The following is a 12,632-nucleotide window of genomic DNA, read 5'->3' as shown; positions in this document are numbered from 1 at the left end:
TATCCACTGTTAGTGTATCTAATCATTCAATGGGTGTTCCTTGAATATATCTTTGATAAATGTTTTTCAGATAAGTTTTACAGAATAATCTTTTCCTTCATTAATTTAAGTTTCATTGGTGTTTTGCTAATTATAATGTTAGGTTGGTAATTATACAACCAAGAGAGGTACATTTCTAAATTAATGCAGATTTTTCTATAAATTCTTCTACAAAGATAAGTGGATTAAGGCATTAAGGGGTATGTGTGGTAGATTCACCATGTCCCTAACAAAGAAGTATTCAAGTTCTAACACTCAGTCTTGAGGGTGTGAACTCATTTATAAATGGAATGTGGAGTCAGATGCTGCACAGTATGCCATGGGAACGCAGGCACAAAAAGACTTTCAGCAAATAAACACTTTATTTCTTACACAGCACAAAGTGTCCAAATGAGCATGAAGAGACACCATCATGGCCAGTCTCCAGCCAGGGAAGACAACTGCTGAGGTCAGAGTAGGTGAATGGCAGCTCTGAACGCCCCACTTTGCATTGAAGAGGACAGATAAATCTGTGTTGCCCCAGGCGGGTAAGGTAGGGTTAGGCAACTCCATCACAGACTAAGACCTATCCTCTCCCCCTGGGCTGTGAAATGAAAATATATGGAAATTTATGCATACAACAGTAAAGAAGGAGGGGTAGGTAAGAGGTAGGAGATGGCTGCTAGGTATATCCATACTTCCCAAACATAGGATCTTCAAAGATGCTATTTGGAGAGACCAAATTGAATCAGGTGGCATTAATCCAATATGGCTGAAGTCTTTATAAGCAGAGAAAATTCAGATGCCATCAGGAGAACTAGAGAAGGAAAAACAGAGAGATTTCCATGTGATGTAGAGAGAGATGCATCTATAAGCAAAGGAATACCATGGATTACTGGAAAGCCACCCCAGAACTTGACAGTTTCTGGGAGAAGACATGGTCTGTTATCTTGGTGTTAGACTTCTAACCTCCAAAACTGTGAGGTAATAAATTCCTGTTGTTTAAGTCAATCAGTTTGTGATATTTTTTGTAGAATAACTGGCGAACTAAGATATTCTTTCTCTCTCTACTCACACACACACACATATATACAACTTGTGTATATACAAACACATACATATATATAGAGAGAGAGATGTATGTGTATATATTTTTCTTGAGAATAATTAAAATACAAAATAAAATAAAGGATAATAATAAAACCAAACTGACAGTTAATGCGTAACAACTAAATTTATCTCCAAGTTATACTACCAAATACAAAACACACACACACACACATACATATGTATATGGGTTTAATCACACTACCATCTATTCTGAGTTTAAACTCTCAAACCAAAAGTAATGAATTCTTTCATCAGTTCCCCCTGCCCATATATGCATTTATACACTTAAGTTCCCTACCCCCCCCACCATATATACGTGCAACAAATTTGCAATTATTTTTTCCATGATTAAAATAACTAAACCTCACTTGGAGAACAGCTCAGGCACAATTACATTCAAAGCATAATATTTTCTTTATTTTTTTTTCTGGGAGATAAAATAAAGGTCCTCTATTTGATTCAAAGTGTCCGTGGAATGTTTTTCATTTTACCACAAGAGTGAAGAAGGAATTCATCAATGGAATTCTAACTTACCAGGATCTGATTATTTGATATTTTTATTTTCAAGAAATAAACTTGTGCTCAGCTAGGAATGAGTTATCCTTTTTAATTATTTAATCTTAGAAAACATCTTCATGGGATTTTTGTTGTTTTACTCTCTAAAATATGGAAAAAAAATGTGTGGCAAGCATGTTTTTCTTATAAGAAAATCTATATATTTTATTCTTATATTATACTACAATTACACATATGACTAGTTTTCCTTTTCTGATTTAAACTGATATACTTATTGGACAATCACATAAATAGCAAATAAGTTCAATTATTTTTTTGATGAAAATTCATTCACAAAGCAGACTCAGGAGTCCTATTTGATAGCACACTTTTAATAAAAGATTCTAATAAAATATATCTGTTGTTCTTAATTTGGACTTGGTCATAATAGAAGATGACTCATGGTTTTATTAATGGCTTCAATACTCTTTTTGTCTTTATTATGTGTATATTTAAATGTCAATTGAAGTTTCAAACATATCAGTAATTTCTCTGAGTGATCACACAGTATTTTCATTTTCAATTTAATAGAGAAAGTATTCCAGTCCAAAAAGGATAGCAGTGGAGGACCCCCTTCTTCCAACCCAGCTTACCCCTAAAACTGAAGAACACACCAGGCATGGAAGTGGATATGGGCTTAATTGGAACTTACTGAGAGGAGAAGGTCCCACAGTTATGGCTGGCCATGGAAAGTGAACCATGCAAAAGAGAAAGCATGGAGTGCCAAGGGGGTAGCTTATAAAGGTTTAGGTTCATAGACTGTGACAATGGAGTTTCAGCCGGTCTCCTGAGATTTGGTGATTAACAGTGATCAAGGGAGGGGAGTTTTAAGGCCCTGACAATACATCCTTTCCCCCCTGAGGTGGCCTGTTGACTTTTAACATCTGGCCTGGCCATAGAGGCATTTACCTGTGTGATTTGCTCTCAAAATGGAGGAAGGGGGCAGGGCCCTGGGTCCTCACACCCCTAGATTTCCAGCCTCTATTTAATCCATGGACAGTGAGCAAAAACATGGCCGAGTCCTGGCAATGTTAGAGAGTTTTAGTAATACAGAAAGTACTTTCAAGAAAACACAGTTTAAAATGGGTAGGAGAAGCTAGTGGTGCCCTTGCTAGCTCTTCTGTGACCCCCTCACCCTGAGGTGTGGAGTCAGCCTGTGCTTTCATTGTAGGTCTCTGGCCCTGTTCCAGGAGAGCAGAGCAACCCCTATGCACCTACTGGGGTGCCTGTATGTCAATGTCAGTCTATTGTGTAGCAGCAAAAAGTACAGATCCAGGATACTCCTCTCTGTCTTGCCTTTACAAAACTTGCTCTGCACCCAGAAACTGCTTGTGGACAGCTAAAACAGGGTAGAAAACAGTCAAATTGAAGCACTCAGGGCTTAAGGATTACCAGCTTCAAGAAATACAATATAGCACTTTGGAGTGGGGAAAAGTCTTTTTCATAGGGAGTAGAGGAGGCATGTGAATCCATGTATAAGGGGAATTCCTATGCATATGTCAGCTCAAGACGCATGCTCAAAAAACAGAGAGAGAACCCAAACTGTCAAATTGTGCTGATCTTCTTGATAGAAGGGCTAAATTCTGAAGGAGAGCACCAGTCAACACAGATAAAATTTGCAAAGACTGTGAAAACTACTTTTTTTTTCTGCTTTGGATTTCTTTATTTGTTAGCTCCTGACACTCAACGAAATCTCTGTCATATCACTAGCTGGATACAATCATAAGGAACAGACATCTCTGGAACTGAATGCCAGAGCTAAAACTTTGAAATATTAAAATCATGTGCAAAAAAGATTAGTAAACAAACAAAGAAACAGGGAATGATGGTGAGCCAAAAGAACAAGATAAAAATCCAATGACGATGAACAAAGAAAACCAGACTTTGGATATTCTTGACAAAGACTGAAAAAAAAATTGTCAATATAGTCAAAGAGAAAAAGGAAAACAGAGAAAGAGCTAAAGAACATCAGGAAATCAAAGAATGAAAAACATGAGTGTGACTAAAGAGATAGAAATTTTATAAAGGAATGAAACAGAGATACTGGAGTTAAAGACCACAATAACTGAAATATAGATTTAAAAAAAATAATCCTTAAGGCATTTCTACAGCATATTGGAGATAGCAGAAGGAAGAACAGTGAACTCAAAGAGAGGTAATTTGAATATTTTCAGGCTGAGAAGCAGAAAGAAAAAAGAGTGAAGAAAAGTGAACAGAGCGTAAGAAACCTGTGGGACACCCTCAAGCACCCCAGAAATAGAAGAAAGAGAGAAAGGGGCAGAAGGATATTCAGAAAAATAATGTTAGAAAACTTCCCAAATTCAACGAAAGACATGCTTATCCACATTCAAGAAGCACAATGAGTCTCAAACAGGATAAACCTGGAAAGAATCATGCCCAGATATATTGTCGTAAAACTGCTAAATGTGAAAGACAGGAGAGAGTACTAAAAGCTGTAAAAGAAATTCAGTGCTTCATATATACAAAGAAGCCCAAATAAGATTAAGTACCTATTTCTCATCAGAAACCATAGAGGCATGAAAACAGTGGGATGGAATATTTAAAGTACTACAAGAGAATAAGCGATAACCTAGAATTTTGTATCCTGTGAGAGTGTATCTTTTTTTTTTTAAATGAGGGAGAGATTAAGACATTCTCAAATAAACAAAAGCTGAGGGAGTTCATTGCCACTAGACCTGCCCAACAAGCAATGCTAAAGGGATTTCTTCAGAATGAAAGCAAAGGATGTTAGACAGTAAATGAAAATGGTATAAAGAAATAAAAATGTCCAGTAAAGGTAACCATGTGAGTAATTATAAACCCTGGTATTAATACATTGCATTTTGGTATGTAACCACACTTTTTTTTTTCTTACAGGAACTAAAATGCAAATGCGTAAGGAGTATTGATAAACCTATGGGTTTGGAAATACCTTGTATAAAGGTGTAATTTGTAAAAAGCACAACAAAAAGGAGGAGTATGGGGGTATAGGTATAGGAACAATATGCATATATGCTTTTGACGTTAAGTTGTATCAGATCAAGCATTTTTGCTATAGATTTAGGATGCTAATCTTAAACCCCATTGTAACCACAAAGAAAATATCAGAAAAAAATATACAAAGAAAATGAGAGGGGACTCAAAATTTTACAATTCAAAAAGTCAAATAAGTATGAAAGTAGATATTAATGGAAGAATTGAGGGATAAAAGTATAAAATTTGCAAAGATAAAATAGCAAAAATGTCAGAAGAAGGTCCTGCAATATCCACAGTTAATTTAAATGTAAAGTGATTGAACTCTCCAGTCAAAACAGAGATGTGAAGAATGGATGAAAAAATATAACCAACTAGATGCAATTTATAAGAGATTCATCTTATATACAAAGACACAAGCAGGTTAAAAATGAAAGGATGGAAGAAATATTCCATGCAAATAGTAACAAAAAGATTGCTGAAGCATCTATAACAGTATCAGATAAAACAGAATTTAAGTAAAAACTGTTAGATGGGACAAAGAAGGACTCTATATACTGATAAAGGTGTCAATTCAACAAGAAGATACAATTACAAACACATGTGTACATGCACACACAGCCCCAAAATGTATGTAGCAAATACTGACATATTTGAAGCGATAAATGAACAGTTATACATTAATGGTAGGAGGGTTCAGTATACCACTTTCAATAATGGATAGAACTTCTTGACAGAAGATCAATAAGGAATCAGAAAGCGTGAATGATCCTTAAAACCAACCATACATAACAATATAGATACACTTCACCCAACAACAGTAGAATACAGACTCTTTTCTAGTATACATGAGTCAATCTCCGGGATAGACCATATGTTATGTCACAAAACAGTCCATATAAATTAAAAATTACTGAAATCGTAAAATGTATTTCATCCAATCACAATAAAATGAGGCTAGAAAGCGAAAACAGAGGATGTATTAGTCAGGGTTCTTTGGGGAAAAAAACTGGCACATATATATTATGTGTGGTGGTTTGGAGATACGCAACCCAGAAAAATAAGTTTTTAGCTTAAATCCATTCCTAGGGGTGTGAACCCGTGTAAATAGGACCTTTTGATGAGATTGCTTAAGATAAGGTGCTGTCCAGGATGTGCCTTAATCCTATTACTGAAGACTTTAAAGGAAGGTAACAGAGAGGGAAAAAAAGCCACAGAGAGAGCAATCAGAAGCTGAAAGTCAATTGAACCTAGAAGAAGAGGAAGAGGCTAGAGGAGGCCATCATGTGCATTGCCATTTGACAAAGGCACCAGGGATCAAGGATCACAAGACCCAAAATGCCAGTCTCTGGGAGGAAAGCACTGCCTTGCTGATGCTTTGATTTGTACTTCTCCCACCTCAAAACCATGAGCCAATTAATTCCACTTGTTCAAGCCAATCCATTGCATGACATTTGCTTTACCAATGAGGAAATTAAAACATTATGCAAATGTTATGAGCTTTATTATAGGAATTGGCTCACACAACTGTGCAGAAAGGCATGTCTGAATTTGATAGGAGAGGCTGAAAGTTTGGAACTCTGATGAAAGTTTTCAATAAATTCCCTAGGAGAAGCTGGCTGGCTGAAATAGAGATGGAAATTTTCCCTTCTGACTGGTAAAATCATCAGTCTTCCTTTAAATGTCTTTAACTGATTGGATGAGACCTCTCTCATTGTTGATAGTAATCTCCTTCATTCAACACAGATATAATCAGTCACAGATGCAGTCAACTTACTGGTGATTTAAATTCACAAAATATCCTCACAGTAAAAATCAGTCTAGTGTTTGCTTGATCAAACAACTGGACACCATAACCTAACTAAGTTGACACATGGGCTTAGCCCTGACAGCGGAAGAACTAAAAATTCAAAAACATGTGGAAATTAAACAATACACTCTTAAAACAACCACTTGGATCAAAGAAGAAATAAAAAGAGAAGTTAGGAAATATCTTGAAGCAAATGAAAACAAAAACACAATATACCAAAACTTATGATTTACAGCAGTTAGCGCTGATAGGAAAATTTATAGTTCCAAATGCTCACAAATTAGAGAACTAACCTCATATTGGGAGGAAATATAGAAAGAAGAATAAACAAAAGTCAAAGTGAGCAGGAGGAAGGAAATTAAAAAAAAAATACAGCAGAGATATATGAAATAGTGAACAGAAACAACAACCAAGAAAAAAAAAAAAAAAAGAAGAAGCAATAAACCCAAAAGTTGGTTCTTTGAAAAGATCAATAAAATCAACAAACCTTTAGCTAGATTGACAATGAAAAAAGAGAGTGGACACAACTAAAATCAGAAATGAAAGTGAGAACATTATTTCCAACCTAACAGAAATAAAAGGAGCATGAGGATACCATAAACTATTGCATGCCAAAAAATTAGATTATCTAGAAGAAATGGATAAGTTCATATAACCACCCACTATCTACAATGAATCAAGAAAACACAGAAATCTCAACAGATCAATAACAAGAGGTTGGATTAGTAATTACAGAACTCCCAACAAAAGTCCAAGCTTCAATGATGTATTTTATCAAACATTCCAAGAAGAATTAATAGTGACACATGTTCAAATAGTAATTTTTTGTGTAGGATCTGAATGACTGAATATCTTGGACAAATCATATATACTCTCCAAACTTTGTTTCTTTGAATGTGAAGTAGGAAATAGCACTGTAAGCCTATCGGTCAAAAGTATTGAAGGTAATGGTGCAGCAAAATAAATAAATAAATAAATAAATAAATAAGAATTAAAAAAAAAAATCAGTGGTCAAACCTATCAAATTTTGGTTTTCACACATACTATGTAATATTCCCAGATTGTCATGGTGTAAGCTCTCATTAATTTAGTCATTTAAAGACTCAAACTGATGGAAGAAAAGTCAAATGCTTCTTGACACTGTGCCAGAAAGAAAGGAAGATTTGAAGGGTCTATATCTGGCAGTTAAATGCTGTCTCCTTGACAGCTGCCATTTATTTTTCTGCTGAAAAAACATTGGGTAGAACTAGTTACTTGGTCTCACTCAACTGCAAGGTGGCCTGGACTTGTAATCCTGGCCATTGCCATACTTTGGGAGTATGAAATGATGAATAGGAATGATTCTAACAGGCCACCTTTCTTGTCACCAAATTTTGGTTTTCCTCCACCACAGCCCCCCCTCCAGACAAAAAATAATAATAATAATTAGCCCTCCCTAAGGAGGTATCACTGAATTCCCATGTACTTACTCCTCGCATCAAGCCCAAAGTCCTGTCTCTCTACATTGTTTGTCGATAACTACAGTAAACTATTGTATTGGTCTCTTCATTGAATTCGTATGAAGGCTTCTCTTCACCCAAAAATCTATGGAATAAATCAAGAAGTTATCCCAGATACCTAGGGAACTAGGTAATCTCAGGGAATATCCCTACTAAGAAAGTTAAAAACGAAACATAGAAAAATTACAGGTTTGGGTATCAATACTGAAATATTACTGGGTGGTTATTACAAGGACCTCGGCCTTGAGAATGTGGAATATTCCTTGGTTGGCCACAACTCTCCACTTTTGGAGGGGGCTCTCACTCCAGTTTTCTCTGTAGATCTTGATTCCATTTTCTGGGCAATTCTCTCCTTTTCATTTTTCTCCACAGATGCAGATGAAAGACACAATGAAAAATACACCATCGTTGGAAATTTGGCAGCTATTTCTTATTCTCCTTCCTGCTTATAGAAGATCGGGGGTCCAAGCATTATATCTAGTCTTGAATAGTTACAGGTATTTTTATTGTAAACCATGATACCTTTTATAGTACAACTGCTACAAAATAGTAGACTTCAGCTCAATCTGATTCAGTCAGCAGCATATGCCAATAACCTAACCCACATTTTTTTCCTGTAGATACTTCTTAGATTTGCCACATTTCTTTGTTGCTGTTGTTGTTGTGTGACTTTGCCTTTCTCTTCTTTCTTAGTTGATTGCAACTCAAATATATCTTGCTTCTTTGGAGAAACATGCGTTTAATCCACTTTTTTTATGAGTCATTACATCCAGTAGAGAGAATTTACTGGGAGATAATGCTGAAATGGGTCTTTGATCTGAGATGCCTAAATCAAGTCAGAGTTTTAAACAATGAATCCTGACAGCTGTGCCATTGACTTGAATTTGCTTAAAGATAAGTCTACGTGTGATTGTATAAACCTTGTGGCTCAGTGTATGGACAGATGAGTAGAAAAATGGGGAAAAAGTTAAATGAATAATGGAGGGATGGGAGGGGTGGGAAGTTTTGCGTGTTCTTTTTTACTTTTTATTCTTATTTTTATTTTTATTTTTTGGAGTAATGAAAATGTTCAAAAATTGATTGTGGTGATGAATGCACAACTGTATGATGACACTATGAAAAATTGATTGTACACTTTGGATGATTACATTGTATGTGAATATATCTCAATAAAATTGAATAGAAAAAGAAGGGTCTAACAGGCCTTTCTTGCTCAAAGGACTTCTCAATTATGTATATTTCTATTTCTATTGAGTTTGGGACTGTCCTTTCCTTGGTTTTATCCACATTAAACATACATGAATCTTCAAAAAAATAGGAACCAGCATAAGCTATATATATATATACGCATACAGTATATAGATGAGAAGAAGTTACTTCTTTGAATCTTATAGGTATCTAAATTTCTGGATACCTTTTACTGTCTTTATTACTTCTTCCCTCTATGTTATCAGTTAACATTTCTAGAGACTTGCAAATGCAGTCAACATTAACTAATACCATCTTCTAAACTTCTGACAAAGTTCTTCCTCTAAAACTGAAAACTCCCTTGGTAGAAGATATTCAGCCATCCTCAATCCCCACCCCACCTCCCAACATTTAAGTAAGCTGCAGGCATCCCATGATTCCACTTCTTTCTGGCTGCCACTAGTCCATGTTTACTGCTCACAAAGACTGTGGGTAGAGGTTTACATGGGCAGCAGTTAGGAAAAAATGACATGTATAAATGTCTCTTGGGACTATAAATATTCATAATAAAAGCCTACGATTTCCATAAACTAGCTCTCTATCTATCCTCCTTTCTAAATGGAAGACAGACAGAGACAGAAAAAGAGAATAAAAATTAGAGTGAACAAGAGTATAAGCAAAGGATGGTATTTATACTTATTTAGATACTTTAACTTGGTAATAATGATAATGTTAATAAGATTTTAATTACTCAAGAGAAAGCCATGGCTACAACCATACTTCTAAATATGATTTAGTTCTTTCTCTAGAATGAGAACAGACTAGAATACTTTGATATCTAAGGTTTCCTTTGGCTACTCGTCCAGGATATTTCTTTTTTATAGGATTTCTTCTTTGTTGAGCAATTTTTCTGGCATTCAGTTCCAGTCTGAAGGTCAACCATGCCTTTTGTGTTATTCTCAGCTCTTGGTGGAAATCTAATCATGTTTTACACTCTGTCAAAGTCTTTGGGTATTTTAAAGTAACTATTTGTGATGGTTAGGTTCGTGTGTCAACTTGGCCAGGTGATAGTACCCAGCTGTCTGGTTAAACAAACACTGGCCTAACAATTGCTATGAGGATGTTTGAGGCTGGTTAATAAACCAACGGGCTGGTTTATTAAAACATCAGTCAATTGACTGCAGCTGTGACTGATGACTCACCAAAGGGCGTGCCTTCCACAATGAGAGAATGCAATTGGCTGGATTTAATCCAATTAATCAGTTGAAGACTTATAAGTGAGACAGTTAGAGGGCCTTCACTTCTTCTTTGGCTCTGCAATGAAGCGTTTCCTGAGGAGTTCGTTGAAGTTGCTGATTCGTTTCCTGAGGAGTTCATTGAACACATTCGTCAAAGATCCCAGTTCATTTCCTGAGGAGTTTGTTGAAGTTGCTGGTTTGTTTCCTGAGGAGTTCATCCGACATCTTCCTTGGAGTTGACGGTTTGCTGACTGCTCTACAGAATTTGGACTCATGCATACCCACAGTTGTGTGAGTCACCTTTACAAATCTGATAGTCAGAGACACCTCTCATTGATTCTGTTTCCCTAGAGAACACTAACTAATACACTACTCAATACCAGAAAAAAATACAGAGGAAAATTTGACAATTTTGAAACTTATTTGGTTTCTTTCTTTTTCCCTTTTATGACATTGCCAACCAATATACTAACATAATAGAAAGGTTAGAGAATAATTCAGAAAAACTAGATACATACCTTAATCACTTTAAATCCCATCATAAGAAGATAATTGCTGATAGAATTGTGGTGGATCTTTCAGAATAATACCAATAAATATTATTGCAAAAATGGGATCAAACTTGAACATTCTTGTTCTCTTTTTATTCACTTAGCAGTATACCATAAACATGTTCCTCCTGCCCCTTTCCAGTTAAACCCTGCTTTTCTATTTCCAGTGGTAACTTCTCTTCTGTTTTCCATAACCAAAGATAATATCTTGTACTTCAAAATATTCTAGGCTATCATTATCCTTGAGGCAGAACTAAATCATATATACAAGAAAAGATATAGCTTTGGCTCTGTCTTGTGTAATTAAAACCTTACTGACATATGAGCTAACTACCTCATGATCCCATTTTAATTTTTCATGAGCAGGTGAACCTGCTAGGCAATGAATTGATAAAAGCCTTACTCTGTGTTTACTTTAGCATCTCTAATACACCCCACATGATTGTATGCAGCAAATATATCAATCACATTTCTTCAAGCAAAAGAGTGGCAATTATTTTTGTCCTACAGTATAACAAAAAATGTTCTAAATCAAATGTGATTCATGTATGGCAGTGTATATCATTGCCACAAATATTGTGTAAGTGCAGTTGTAAATATTTATAGTAATTCAATTAATGAATAAACAACACACATCTTTTAAAATTTCAATCAAATTCTGCAAAAAACATTCTAGCATATACAAAGCCTGAGTAAAGCAGGATATTTTTGTATATGTTGATGTAATACTTGGGATAGCAAGTAGCACTGAGGTCATTCTATATTTCAGCCACCTTCCACAAGTAAAATTTAATCTCTCTTTTCCTAGAATTGGGTAATAAAAGGGCAATGGCTCAAATTACAGGAGACCCATGTCATTCACCGTTGTAAAATAACTACATGATTTAGGGTCAGTATTACCAAACTCTGAATTTCAGGTGTCATTTGTATAAAAATGAGAGAAGGCCTATATTGTTTCTAATGTCTGTGACAACACTACCAACATTGTGCAGAATCTATGATGTAATGGAATAAGTAGCTTCATATTAATTTCTTTTTCAATAAATTATCTGAAGATAAACTACATCTTTCAATTTGCCAAATGATTTTACCAGCTTATTTGATATCAATATAGGTGATTGGTAATGAAAGGGAAAGGAAGAGGGAGAAGGAGATGGAGAGGGAGTGAGAAAGGGAGAGGAAGGAAGGAAGGAAGGAAGGAAGGAAGGAAGGAAGGAATGAATGGAGAGAGGGAGAGAGGGAAGGAGGGAAGAAGAAAAGGGTCTTAATTTATGTGGATTTATTTGGTGAGAGTTGATCATTGATCTAATAGTCTTATAAAATGTTAATTTGATGATTATTAATATCTTTCTTATACCTGAGGAAACATTTAATTGTGATAAATTATCATTAGAGTAATCTAGATCTTATGTATAACTCATAGACATTCCAAAGGATATTAGTACAAATTAATGTCAGTTTCTAGATGGTAATTTAAAAATCAATTAATCACCTTTCAAGTATAATCCACTGTCACAAATTTACTATTATAAAATGTTTTCCTATTATTTTATTTACACTAATCCTAGCATGATATTATATTAAATGAACAGAATAGACAAATTTTGTCTCTTCAATTTCCATTTCCTTTGTAAATTCACTTTAAAATTAATAAACTCTATCAAAAGGGAAACTACCATCTTACATTTCT

The sequence above is a fragment of the Choloepus didactylus genome, chromosome 3 (genome assembly GCF_015220235.1).
Source record: "Choloepus didactylus isolate mChoDid1 chromosome 3, mChoDid1.pri, whole genome shotgun sequence".
NCBI lineage: Eukaryota > Metazoa > Chordata > Mammalia > Pilosa > Megalonychidae > Choloepus > Choloepus didactylus.
This window is presented reverse-complemented; position numbering follows the sequence as displayed.